Raw genomic sequence first — 14813 nt, forward strand, 5'->3', positions numbered from 1 at the left:
TTTAATCTGGACAAGGTCTAGGCATCGGCACTTTTCAGAGCTACCCAATTATTTATACAGCTGCAGTTGAGAACTACTGGGTCATGCATTGCAGCAGGTTAGATTGAAGTTGGCATTTACCATTAACGAAGTTGTTTGATCTTGAAACTATGAAGTTTATAAAGATCATCTTGTGGGCTTTAGAGAAGAAAAGAAAAAGGCTTTGAGTTGTATATAGTGAATTAAACATGAGTTTATCTACATTCCCTCCTGAGTTTCCACTGAAATAAGAGTACATATTATAACTCCACAGGACAGATAGAACAGAGGAGAACACCACAGACAAGAGATATCAGCAAAGTTTGGGGAAATTGAATGCAAATAGGAGAACAGAAGCTGACTTCACAGATCTAGAAAAAGCTAAAGCCTAAGTGTTTGTGTGTGTGGTGGGGAGGTTGACAAGAGTTAAGCTGATGGGCACCTGGGTGGCTTGGTCGCTGAAGCATCTGCCTTCAGCTGTGGTCATGATCTCAGGGTCCTGGGATGGAGTCACACATCGGGCTTCCTGGTCAGTGGGGAGTCTGCTTCTCCTTTTCCCTCTGCCCCTCTTTCTGTTCATGCTCACTTGCTATTTCTCTCTCAAATAAATAAATAAAATCTTTTTTTTTTTTAAAGAATCCTTGAAAGGCTAAGAAATTGGAGGCCCCATCTACAAAGATGGTAAGAGAGGATAGCACTGAAAATAGGAGGGTCATGGTCCTTGAAAGTCTGTTTAATGGACAGTAAGTTCCCCGAGTCTTCTCCCCAACATGAGATGCCAGGTGATTCCTGTAGAAGAAGCTAGGTTATCCCCTGGAAAAACCAAATCAAGAGTCTTCAGACAGGAGAGGGAGGAAGCACTGTACTGGAAAGAGATTCAGGGAAGCTCCATAATCACCTTTGGGCATCTAGCTTCTTCCTACCACTTGGCCTCAACAATGCTGACTGCCAAACAAATTCTCCCTAGGCAAAGAACTGATAAATCCTTCTTTAGAGGGATGCCTGGGTGGGTGGCTCAGTGGCTGAGTGTCTGCCTTCAGCTCAGGGCGTGGTCTTGGAGTCCCCAGATAAGTCCTACATCGGGCTCCCTGAATGGAGCCTGCTTCTCTCTCTGCCTGTGTCTCTGCCACTCTCTCTATGTCTCTCATGAATAAATAAACAAAATCTTTTTTTAAAAAAAGATCCTTCTTTGGAGAAAGTGAAAAGCCCTGAGGAGAAAAAACAAACAAACAAAACCTCTGAAAAATGACATTTAGAATACCCACAGTAAGAGTGATTGCTTCCCTGCCACATCTCTACAGAGTGAAGGCAATGATTTGACAAGCGACACCAATCATTCCTGCAATTCCAATCAGCTTTTTAGAGCCTCGCTATGAATGGATAATGAAGGATTTCTAGGTCCTTGAAGAAAGCTTCCATCCAGGGGAGGAAAATAAAAATAAAAAAGAGAGGAAATAGAAGTCAATGCAAAAGAGACAAAAAAGATATTAAATTTATAACTGATATTCTCAGAGAGAAGAGAGGATACTGCAGCCAGGAAGCAAGAACAGAAGGCTGTAAAAAGAAAAATAAACCCTCCAAGAAGAAAGGGTTCTCAGGAAACAAAAATCTGGTAGCTTTGGTAGCTAGTCTTCGAAGATGGACCCCAAGGAACCATCCTTCCCAGTACCCACAGCCTTGCATAATCCCCTCCCACGTGGAACCCATTTGGCTTTGTGACTCACTCTAACTAATAAAATGGGACAAGAGTGATGCTATGCCTACTTTTGGCCTAAGCTTAGGAATCTAGGAGCTTCTGCTTTGGTGTTTTTGGAAGCCCTGTGCTGTCATGTAAAAAGTTTGGGAACCCACTGGAAAGACCACAGGGACAGCTCATGAAGAGAGAGAAAGGTCCTGAGACTACATAAAGAGTGAGACTCTCTGCTTTCCCAGGGTCCTAGCTGAGCGTCTTCCTGCCATCTGGCCTAAGCAGGTGCATGAATGAAGCTGTGTTGGATATTCCAGCCCCATCTGCCACATGAGAGGGAGAGCACATAAGAGAGCCCAAGTTAAACAGATGAGCCCCAGTCAACCCACAGAATCATGAAAAATAATAAAATGGGTGTTGTTTTAAGTTACAGATGGTGTGTTATGCAACCAATGATATCTAAAATAATTGCCAAAATAAAACGATGAATCTGAATGACATCAGACTTCTTAACAACAACCCTGAAAGGTAGAAGACAGTGGAGCCATAGCTTGAAAAACCAGGGTGGCGTGGGGTGGGGAGTATGCATTATTTCTACACTCAGTTCTATACTCAGTAAAATTAGCAGTCAAACATAAGTTTGGATTAAAGGAGATTTCTTGAAAGGCCTCAAAAAATTTACCACTTATGCAACCCTTCTCAGGAAGCTGTTGTCAGGTGTGAGTCAGTAGAATGAAGGATTAAGCCAGAAGTCCCAACTGGGGGCAATTTGGCCCCCCAGGGACATTTAGCAATGGCGGGAGACATTTGGGTTGTGGACGGAGGTGGTGTTGCTGGCATCTAGTGGGCTGAGGCTAAGGATGTTGCTAAATAGTCCGTAATAGCAGGACAGCCCTCCACAACAAGGAATTATCTGGCCCCAAATGTCAATAATTTACAGGCTGAGAAACCCTAGATTAAACCAAGAGAGGAGACATGATATCAGGGAATAAGATCTCCAACACAATAGATCTGCAAAGGGAAGTCTCAAGACTGTGGCTGTCTTACAGCTTAGAGAAGAGCCAGTCCAAATTGGAAAGGGATCATAAAGAATTCCAGCAGGAATATAGAGATGTACCCAGGAGAAAAAAAGAGAAGGGTGGAACTGGAATAATCCCTGATTATTTAACTATATGGGAAGAGTATTGGGTGCAGAGTTTATAGTTCTTTGGAGGAGTGGGAAGATTTAGTGATGCGGTATGCAGTCATGGAAAAATAAAAAAAATTAAAAATGCGGCAACTACTAACCTCAAAGGAAATGAAAAATTTTAAAAGAAAGGAAATATAATTATATTCTCTTGGCTCAGCAAGTTGGTCTTATAAGGTAGTAATAAGGTAATCATAAATTAATGATAGTAGCAGACATGCAGATAGCTTATTATAGTACTGTTCTAACTGCTTGACCTATACTTACTCATTGAACCCTCACAAAAATTTTGCAAGGCAGCTACTATTATTATCCCCAGCAAAGGCACAGAATAATTAAGCAATTTGCCTAAGATTGTACAGCTGTAAGTGGTAGAAGCAGGATTTGAACCTAGGAAGAAGTCTGGGTCCAGAATTTTAACATTTTTCTATTACCTGAGACTGTTTAATCATTTAAACAGATTAAAAATGTTAACCTTATATGCACGGGTGTGACTGGGTGACTAGCAACTGTTCTGTTCTCTAGCAGTTACTAGATGTCTGGAATATCACTCAGGACAGGGAGAGGGAATCAGAGTGTGAATGTGCTAAACCCTCATCCACTGTAAGAGGATTATTGAGATATATACACATCTAAATTTCAGAAGTAAAGATACAGCAGCATGAGCATGCTGTTTTGATATATGGAAGAAAATACCAGAAGAACAGCTAAGAGATTAAAGTGGTTGCCCAAGGGGATGGGACTTAACAAGCGGAGAGGGAAAAGGACTGGAGAGCTTTTATTATTACAAGCCTTGTAGTATTATTTGGCTTTAAAATTATGTATATTTATTACTTTGATAAAAAAACAAAATGCATTTAAGAATTAAACTGTCATTGGCTGAAGATTTGTTGAGACTTGTCCTGCCTGGAAACAGAGACATAATCCAGTGATTCTTAAAATGGCCTTCTAGGCTAAGCACCATGGAAATAGGAATATTTCGTCTTGGAGAATGGCCTAAATTGCTTTTTCATATGTAGGACAGGAAGATCATTCAGAGTAGAGGCACTTGTCTTGAGCCACTTAAGACTCTCAATGTTCCATGGGTGGCACTTCTATGACAGAGCCTGTGTGATATCCAGAAGAGCCCCTTTCTGGAGAGAAACATGGGGTATCTCAGGTTGGAAGGCGTCCTTGCCGAGGGAATAGGAAGATTGATAACCTCCATCCCTGGAATACAAAAGATGAAGGTAAATTGCACCAAAAGAGGATTGTGTGAAAAAGTCCACTTAACATTTCAGATGAAGACTAAGAGCAAACCTTAGGAGACTTTGAGATTTTTAAACCCCTTTCTCTAACTTTGCAATGGCCCCAGACTCCTATTCTGTGCTACTTAATATCGTCTCAGCCTCACCACCTTGGAGGCCTTGGACTACTTGTTCCAGTCCTACTCATTGTAACAACCAGTTGGACTAAACTGAACAACTTTGTTCAGTTCAGGAACATTTTGACAGCATTTTGCCTCATGCCTGAGCCAGTACCACTTTGCTCTTGTCCATGAGATTCCTGTAGATAGTGAGGTAAGAAACAGCCAGCCCATTTGGGTACTTGCACATAAGGTGCTCACAAGCACAGGAGAAATTTATCCTGTGTAGCAAACTGATCCATGGAAGACGGGCACCGGTGGATAACTCTCTTTTCCTCCCCCATAGAAACGGTCCTGAAAAATAATCATGTGGAACTCAGAAGATCCTGTGAAATCAAGCATCTCTTCCCGCTTCATGTCGAGTGGTGAGGAACTTTTGTGCTGTTTCACCCCTCGCCTCTCTTTCCCTCACTCCCACTTCCTGGGATTGCACACCCTTACCAAGTAACAGCCCATACGCCTGTCTCGAGTTCTGCTTTCTGAGAAGCCCAGATTTCAGACTTCAAAAAATTTTAAAGGCCTCACCTAATATAAAATAGATCATCTGAACGGTCCTATAACTATTGAAGAGATTGAATCTGTAATTGGAAAACTTCCAAAATAGAATTCTTCAGGCCCAGATGGCTTGCTGAAGAATTCTACCAAACATTATTTTTTTAATTTTTTATGTATTTATTCATGAGAGACACACACAGAGAGAGAGAGAGAGAGAGAGAGAGAGAGAGAGAGTGAGTGAGAGAGAGGCAGAGACAAAGGCAGAGGGAGAAGCTGGCTCCATGCAAGGAGTCTGATGTGGGACTCGATCCCGGGTCTCCAGGTTCAGGCCCTGGGCTGAAGGCAGCACTAAACCGCTGAACCACCCGGGCTGCCCAAATTCTACCAAACATTTAAAAAAAGAATTAGCATAAATTCTATGCAATCTCTTTCAGAAGCTAGAAGAGGGAAAAGTGCTTCCACCTCACTTTATGAGGCTATTACTCTAATATCAAAACCAGACAAATAAAAAACAAAAACATACAACTTCATGCTTATATTTTTCATTAACTTAGATGCAAAAACACTTTTAAAAAATGTTAGCATATTCAACCCAGCAAGATATAAAAAGGGTTATATACCACAACCAAGAGGGGTAAGGGCTGGCATTATGAGCTAGGCTGATTCAATATTTGAAAATCAATCAACGGATGCAAAAAAGGAATTTGACAAAACTCAACATGCATTTGTGATGGAAAATCTCAGAATTAGGAATAGAACGTAACTTACTTGACTTAATAAAAAGCACCTATAAAAATTAGCAGTTAACTTCATCCTTAATAATGATAACCTGAATGCTCTCCTTCTGAGATCAAGGATAAAGCAATGATGTCCACTCGTACTATGTCCATTACACATGGTGGTAGAAGTTCCAGTAAGAGCAATAAGCCAAAAAAAGGAAATAAAAGACATACCAATTAGAAAGGAAGAAATAAAACTGTCCAAATTTGCAGGTGATATGATGAGAAACTCCCAGGGAATCAACAAGAAAGTTCTCAGAACTAATGAGTGAGTTCAGCAAGTTTGATACATGATCAATGGCAAAAACCGTTGCATTCCTATGTTTTAGCAACAAACGTGGAACACAAGAACAAAAAACCCAACGCCATTTATAATTACCCTTCAATTATCCCTCAAAATGAAATTCTTAGATGTAAATCTAATAAAACACGTATAGATCTTTATGCTAAAAAACTCAAAATGCTGGGGCACCTTGTTGGTTCAGTTGGAAGAACAAGCCACTCATGGTATCAGGGTTATACTCATAACTCAAGCCCCACGTTGAGAGTAGAGACTAGCAAAAACATTTTTTAAAAACACAAAATACTAATGAAAGAAATCAAAGGAGATCTAAGTAAATGGAGAGACATACCATGTCCAAGGATTGGAGGACTCAATATAGTGAAGATGTCAATTATTCCCAAATTGTCCTATTGATTTAATGTAATTCCTATCAAGATCCAAGCAGGAATTTTTATAGATAAAGATAGGTCCATTATAACATTTATATTAAAGTCAAAGGAATAAAATAGTTCAAATAATTTTGGAAAAAGAGGAAAAAAATAGGAGAAATCACTATACCTGATCCTAAGACATTCTGTAGTGACAGTAATCAAGATAGTGTGGTATTGGTGGGGGAATAGACATGTAGATCAATAAAACAGGATAAAGAACCCAGAAATTGACTAACATATATACCCAACTGATTGCTACAAGATGCAAAAGCAATTCAAAGGAGGAAGGATAGTCTTTTCAACAAATGGTGATGGAACAATGACAGTTAGACACCTGTGGGCAAAAATAATGAATCTTGACAGAGTCTTCACACCATATACAAGAATTAATTCAAATGCATCACAGATTGGAATGTAGTGTGGATCTATAAAACTTTTAGAAGAAAACACTGGAGAAAATCTTTGAGATAGGCAGAGACTTACTAGGCATGAGACCAAAAGCACAATACATAAAAAGAAAATGTGATAACTTGGAACTTCTCAGAATTAAAAACTTTGCCCCATGGAAAAACTTCATTAAAAGGACTAAAATAGGGCACCTGTGTGGCCCAGTTGTTTAAGCGTCTGCTTTCAGCTCAGGTCATGATCCCAGGAGCCCCACATCAGCTTCCCTGCTCAGCAGGGAGTCTGCTTCTCCCTCTCCTTCTGCTGTTCCTCATGCTTATGGTGCCCCCCCTCAAATAAATAAAATCTTTTTTTAAAAAAAACTAAAATAAAATTTACCACCAGGAGAAAAACTTGTAAATCATATATCTGACAAAGGCTCATATCTAGACAATAGAAAGAGCTCTTAAAAATCAACATTAAAAAAATAACAAAACAATTATAAAACATGCAGAAGACATAAGAAGGCATTTCACCTAAAAGGGGATAAAGATGGCAAATAAGCTGCGAAAAGCTGTTCAGCATTCTAGCCATTAGTGAACGAAATCACAATGAGTTATCAGTACGCATCTCCTAGAACAGCTAAAATTAAAAATAGCGGCAACACTAAAGCTGGCAAGGATGTAGAGAAACTGGATCACTCATAGCTTGCTGGTGGGAGTGAAAATGTTACAACCACTCCAGAAAACAGTTTGGCAGTTTCTTATAAAACCGAACATGCAATTACCATATGACCCAGCAATTTCAGTCTTGGGCATTTATCCCAGAAAAATGAAAACGTCGCTTCACACAAAAACCTATACATGAATGTTCATAGCAGCTTTTTTTTTTCATAATAGAAGAATACTGGTAACAACCTAAAAGTCTTCTTTGAGCGAATAGTTGAAGAAACTGTGGTATATCCATACGATTGTATTCCACTTGTCAATATACAGAAATGAACTATTAATACATGCAACAATCTGGACAGACTTTGAGGAGATGATGCTTACTGAAAAAAGCCAATCTCAAAAATTTGTATGTATGAATGATGCCATTAGTAGAATAGAAAATTCTAGAAATGGCAAAAAAAAAAAATAGAGCTAGCAAACAGATTAGTAGTTTCTAGCGGTCAGAAATAATGAGAGTAGAGTGGGGTGGGGGTAGGTTTTTGTACAAAGATGTAGCCCAAGAATGGTCTTTTGTGGTGACAAAATAGTTCTGGATCTTAACTGTAGGGTGGTTATATGAATCTATACATGGAATTAACTTGCTTGGAACAACACACACACACACACACACACACACACACACACACACAAATGAATGCAAGTTTTTTAAGTGGTGAAAACCTAATAAGAACATACACTGTTTGTCCTTCTCCGATTGACTTATTTCACTCAGCATAATACCCTCCAGTTCCATCCACGTTGAAGCAAATGGTGGGTATTTGTCGTTTCTAATTGCTGAGTAATATTCCATTGTATACATAAACCACATCTTCTTTATCCATTCATCTTTCGATGGACACCGAGGTTCCTTCCACAGTTTGGCTATTGTGGCCATTGCTGATAGAAACATCGGGGTGCAGGTGTCCCGACGTTTCATTGCATCTGACAATCGGAGAAGGACAAACAGTGTATGTTCTCATTCATTTGGGGAATATGAATAATAGTGAAGGGGAATATAAAGGAAGGGAAAAGAAATGTTGGGAAATATCAGGAAGGGAGACAGAACATAAAGACTCCTAACTCGGGGAAACGAACTAGGGGTGGTGGAAGGGGAGGAGGGCGGGTGTTGGAGGGGAATGGGTGACGGGCACTGAGGTGGACACTTGACGGGATGAGCACTGGGTGTTTTTCTGTATGTTGGTAAATTAAACACCAATAAAAGTTAATAAAAAAAAAAAAAACCTAATAAGATTTATGGTCTAACAAACACTAATGCACCAATGTCAACTTCCGGCTTTGATATTGTACTATAGTTACATAAGATGTCACCCTTGGAAGCTGCCCAAAGAGTGCATAGGACTATTTGTCCTGTGTTGGCAACTCTTGGAGGGGTCTATACTTATTTCAAAGCAAAGTGTTAAAAAAAGAGAAACTTAAAAAAATGAAAAGTAAAAATATGGTTTAAAGAGTGACCTACCTCCTTAACATTTTAAAGGTCTTCTTGGTCTACTAAATCAGACTAAAATATCTGTAAGAGAGCCTTTTCCTTCTGCCAAAGACAGATGTGGTCATGGAAAGAAAGTCCAACAAGGAAGCAATAAATAAAACGAACAGAGGTAAATAGGCCAAATCCCTGGAACCTACAGAAGAAAAATAATACGCCTCGAGCAAAGAAGTGAGCTACAGAGTTTAAATTAGAAGGATGCTGTGTGTTCACTGACACCCAAGCACGAAGGAAATAACAGTGACAGACGGGCTGGAGCAAATCTGGGTTTGAGGCGTTGGAGGAGGAGGAGAGCATCTCTGCGAGGTGGGATGGATGATAACACGGAGTCTATGCTTTGGGTGCAGCAGGGATGAATGTCCAGCCTTGTGAGCGCTGATTGTCTGGAACTGAATCGATCCCTTGTTGATGGAGCCCTGCGTCCTCTGCCTCCCTCCACCACGGTAGCTCTGCTTGCCTCCTCCATTCCTCCCTCCACCTAAACCCCAGGCAGATTAAGAACAGTCATCATCACAACCTACATTTGCATAGAACCTTTTCATTTTTGCAAAAACGTTCCAGAGCTTTGACCTTATTTTGAGCCTCACTGTTCATTTGTTAAGGTGAGGCACTTAAGAAATACAGAGGTTTCACTGACTTGTGTCCACATGGTGCTACATTTTGGGTTTCCGGGCTGTGACAGTCAACTCTGAATTGTGACCGCTATTTTCCTACTGGACCATGTCAAATCCCAGGACACAGACTCTTTCCTGGTATGCTGTGCAGGGAGTGAGAAATTCAGAGAGAAAAGCTACCAGCAAAATTCAGCCTCATAGAGAGACCTCTGCTTTTCCAAGAGCCACAATAAAAGAAAAAAAAAAAAAAAGTTCTTTAGTTCCCAGGGTTTATTTTTCTTAAGAAAGGAAAGGAAAATATGCAAATTTCACCCTGACTGGTTTTATGTTTTCAGGTAATTCCTGAGTCTTAGTCATACATGGGTCTTGGATTAATCAGAATTTATTTTTATCTTCCAACCTTCCGGCTGAAGCTTAGAGTGCTGTTCTTTGCTTGCTGGGTGAGGTTGCCATAGAAACTCTTTCAGGGGAGCCAGAGTCTCTCTTCACAATGTTGTGACTGCAAGCAGGGACTAAAGCCGACCAGCCCCTCTCAGACGAATGAGAGTACTCTGGGGCTCTGAAAGTGCTCCATCCCTTCTACTCCAAGATCCCTGTGCCCTGAGATGTGAAGAGTTTCCCAATCAGGGTTCAAGTACACACACACACACACACACATCTTCTGCCCCTGAAGCCTCATCTTCATTTGCCCCCTCCTTGGAGAATGAATGGCTGCAGAGCCCTCATGTGAATTAGGATTCCCAGGGGAAGCATGGCCATGCTGGAGCTGGTGTGCACCGGTTCACAAGACTGATCTGTGCATTTCTCCCCAGTTCCATGTCCCGGGATGTCCCATCGATAGCCTGAAAATTCACCCCGGTAGGAATATTTATGCCACGGAAATTGGCCAAGCCTAAAGATTAGGGCTTTTTACTTTCTTGCCAGCTCACTACTGAGAACCTATCTTTCTCAGAAACTCTAAGAAGCTTTCATATCTGGTACTGAATACTTTGTCTTCCAAATGTTCTTGGTTGTAGGTATCTCTGAGTCCAAAGGAGAGAAAAGTAACTCAGCTTTCCCGAGGAGACTAGAAGTCAGAGCTCTTCAGCATGTCCCGCCCTTGCATGTGCCTCTCTGTTATCACACTGTGCAGTTTTATTTCAAACGCCATCAGCTTCATTTGTCATTCGTCACTATCTATATATAGATAGTGAAGCTGATGGCATTTGAAATATATATCTATCTCCTGGAGAGCAACGATTCTTTCTTATACGTCTTTCTGTCTCGAGGGCTCAATATAGTGCTTGATGAACAGCAAGTGTTCAACAGATATTTGATGCATGAGTTACTGCATGAGTAAATGTGTGTTAGAACTGGAAGGGACAAGAACTAATCTAACATGGTCACTATACTGATAGTGCCCCAGGAAAGTAGTAGTGGATTGCCCAAAGACACAATCATGTTAATGGTAGAGGTGAGAGAGGAACTTGGCTGATACCTTCTAAAACTGTTCACGTCGGCCCCTGGGTTCCAAAAGTCCAGTACTTGTGACAAATGCCACATTTGATTTGTAGCCTCAGCCTTTTCCTCTGAACATTACTTCTTATAATCTTGTTACACGAGGAACACCCCCTGCACTGGAATTTTTCTGTCCTTGTCTGGATGTTTCCACCATCCCTAAGTAAAGTATGACTGTTTGGCTCCAGTAAGGGGTGACAATAAGGGAAAGAGCTCTAGGACATTTCCATCAGACCATAGCGCCCTACTCTCTTCCTCCCTTCCCTGCCCTTTCCTCTCCCTCTCTCTCCTTTCCTCCCCATCCCTGATCCTGGATAGGCTTCTTTACTTGAAGATTCATACGATTCATAAATCATATCTTGAGTTCTTTCCCTTCAAATCCTTAATGTAAAATTCCAAATATCATCAATGTTCTGCATAGATAGGAAGACATCACATATGAGGAATGGTGAGAAAGAAAATCCTATCAATAGATTTGTTTTAATGTCATCTTTGCAAATGTCAATATTCCTAATATGGTGTCTCAAGAAGTGTTTCTTTTCTCCCTTGCTTCCCTTCCTGTGACCTTGACCTGAAGCTCTTCTTTCTCTCTACTTCCTCTTTCTTGTTCTCCTCCTTCACCTCCTTCATCTTCTTCAGAAAACAAAGTGTAAGTGTTAAATTATGAAATAATGCGCTGAGTGTCCAATGGAATATTAGTTTATCAAAATGCTAATATGTATGGGTTAGTTTTTAATGAAAGAAAAGGGGCGGGAAGCTTTTGCTAGATCCATAGCTGGATCCAGGTTCTTGATGATATGTTGATTTGCTCTGTAAAGAACACAAGCTAAACAGCAGCTGCTGCTGGGGTCACCACCTGATGGGATGTCCAGTAATCCACCATCATTCTTCAAGATTCAGCTGTCTTGTGTGTCAGTGAAAAAGTCAGCCATCAAAGCAAACTGTTAGAGCTACTCCCAGTCATTCAAGCTACAACATTGAATACAGAATCTCTGGTCAGTGCACCCGTATCAATCAATTCACCCCGATCCAACCATTCTCAGACATATCCCTCAGATTGTTTTCCAATGGAAATTGTTAAAATCTTGCAATTTGAATATGTATAGTATTCTCTCATCAGTCATGCTTGTATCTGATCCTCAGGGTCTGCAAGGACTTGTGTTTAGATCTCTTAATAGAGATGTAGAAGCAATGACAGGTGGGAAAGAGGAGTCTTGAGGAGGATCAGTGCTCCCCTACAAGACAGTGACCTGGAGTGGTCATTAAGGCTTCTTCAGGCGAGGTAAGCTAACTTTCTCATACAGGGGAGGGGGGCTATTTCCACAAGGAAAACAGAGTCAGCAGATTTTTTGGTTTTTAAGGATCTCAGTTTTATCAGAATCTTCCCATTTGTTCCCAGGCCAATTTGGGGGGTCTATGGTCTTCTAGAAGAAACTCTGTGAGGCTGTGATTGTAATTTGTGTTGTAACTCAGCCTTTGAAGAACTCAACTTTGTATTTGGCTTTCAGAAATCTCAATCTCCAGGCTCAGGAGATAAAGGTTTATTTCAGGCAAGTTACAGAAACTCTCTGGTTCTTTATCTGGACCTTGAGCTGGGATTTTAAACCCTGACATCACTATTTTCCTTCTGCAAGTCCACCAGCGGACTTGAAAGAAACCATGAAACACCACAGTGCTTTACTTACACTTGTTAGTTCTTTTTTTTTTTTTCTTTTTTTTTTTTTTTTTTTTTATTTTTTTTTCACTTGTTAGTTCTATGGCAACATCTTCTTGATCATTCAGAGCCTTTCCTTCTATTAAACGCTTCACTGCAGGTAACAACAGGTGACAACCAACTAATTACTTTATCATCATATATCCTTGACTACTAGTTACCAGTGATAACACAGTCATTGATGGCTTTAAATTTAGCTGGATCAGAGAAGCATTTCAAATTCTCATCCTTCAAGTTCTTCTCTAGAACTACCTTTGGTTCCAATAAAGTATCCATCAGAGAAAGAGAACTACAGCAAGGATTATGGCACAAGAGATTTATTGTAAGAATATGATTTCTTTTAGACCATAAACTTTATTATAGAAATTAGACACAAAAGTGAAGGTGGGGATCCCTGGGTGGCGCAGCGGTTTAGTGCCTGTCTTTGGCCCAGGGCACGATCCTGGAGACCCCGGATCGAGTCCCACGTCGGGCACCCTGCATGGAACCTGCTTCTCCCTCTGCCTATGTCTCTGCCTCTCTCTCTCTCTCTCTCTCTCTCTCTCTCTCTCTCTGGCTATCATGAATAAGTAAATAAAATCTTAAAAAAAAAAAGTGAAGGTGCCAAAAAAGTGAAGTTCTGGACAGGGGGGCTGGAGAACAAAAAAAGAGTCACTCAGCCATCTTCCTGAAATGCTGACACAAGTGTACAAGTTGGGGCTTGCAGGGAAGTCTGAGAAGCAGTCATATGGAGCTGCTAAATTGGGGCACAAAGGGAAAATTTCTGGAGAGGCCTATGGGAAGCTGTTGCCCTTAGCCCCTGTGTCAGTGGGTACACAGCTAAGTCAAGGGCTGCTGTCTGGAAGACAAGCTAGATACAGAGCAGAGGAGAGAAAGAAGGCACCTCTGTGTCCATCTATGACATACTTCCGAGAGTAATGGCTGTTGCTTCACTTTGGCCTTCCAAATCTCATGCAAGTTCTGTTTTTGGCCATCTCTAAACTAGAACCATACATGGTAGAGAATTCTGAGAAATATAGTTCCCTGTGTGCCCACATTGTTATAGCACAACTTAACACAATCTTCTAGGAGTGTGCAGGTGGAAGCAAGTGACATTAAGTGCAAACCCAGAGCAGAATGTACGAATACACAAAGAACCATATAACCTGCTGAGAGATGAACAATCATGTAATGGCAATTGCACTGTGGTCAACTTGTATCCGTCAGGCTGATGCTGAGAGGTGTTAAAAGCTGGGAATTGAAAAGAAGAGAATTATCACTTTGCTCTCTTTTTTACTCTGACAGACAATTAAGTTAAATGTTTCCTTCCTCTATATTTTAAATATTTATTAATCAAAAAGCTGGGACAATGGAAAGTTACAACTCAGCCAGTCCTCCAAAGAATCTACTCTTGGGGGGATATATTCACTAAACTTATCATTCTAATCTTGTTGTCTATTAAAATCCATGGCTCTTTTTACTGGAAAAAAAACCATTTAGTATTAAGAAATTTTCGTCATTTATGAAAGCATTGTCCAGGAGCTTTCTTTTTGGGTCAATTTCAGTAAATCTTCACGTAATCATGGAGATAGGTGAATAAGCTAAATTATTTATCATTATCCCTTCTACTCCTCATTGTATAATTGTATTAATAACATGAAACGCTTTCATTGCTATTTCTTAATAGGAGGATGCAGGGTGATTTTAAGCAATATCTGGAAAAAAAGCAGAGCACAGCCCTAACAATTTGTGTCAATAAGGAATTTTGAAATTTGCAAGGCACTTTAAAATGTTTTCACATTTGAGCCTCAAAACAATTCAAAGAAGTGACCTAGGCAGATGTCATATCACCATGTTTATAGACATGGAAACTTGGTCTCTGTGCTTCTAAACAACTTGCTATTGCCAGAGCTCTTTCAGTTTATCATGCATGAGCTAACAGAACTTACACAATTGATTACGGTTACTGGGTCAGAGGCTTTTCTTTTTCCCCAGGAGTGATGATGGATTGCTCAGCTTCATCCATACTTTATCACCTGGTAGTTTGTATGATCAATGCATACATTTTGAGGTAGCACCGAAAGGAGAATGTGCTTTGGTAAGAGGAAAACTTGAATTTGAAAAATG

This window comes from Vulpes lagopus, chromosome 10 (genome assembly GCF_018345385.1).
Source record: "Vulpes lagopus strain Blue_001 chromosome 10, ASM1834538v1, whole genome shotgun sequence".
In the NCBI taxonomy this organism is placed as follows: Eukaryota; Metazoa; Chordata; class Mammalia; order Carnivora; family Canidae; genus Vulpes; species Vulpes lagopus.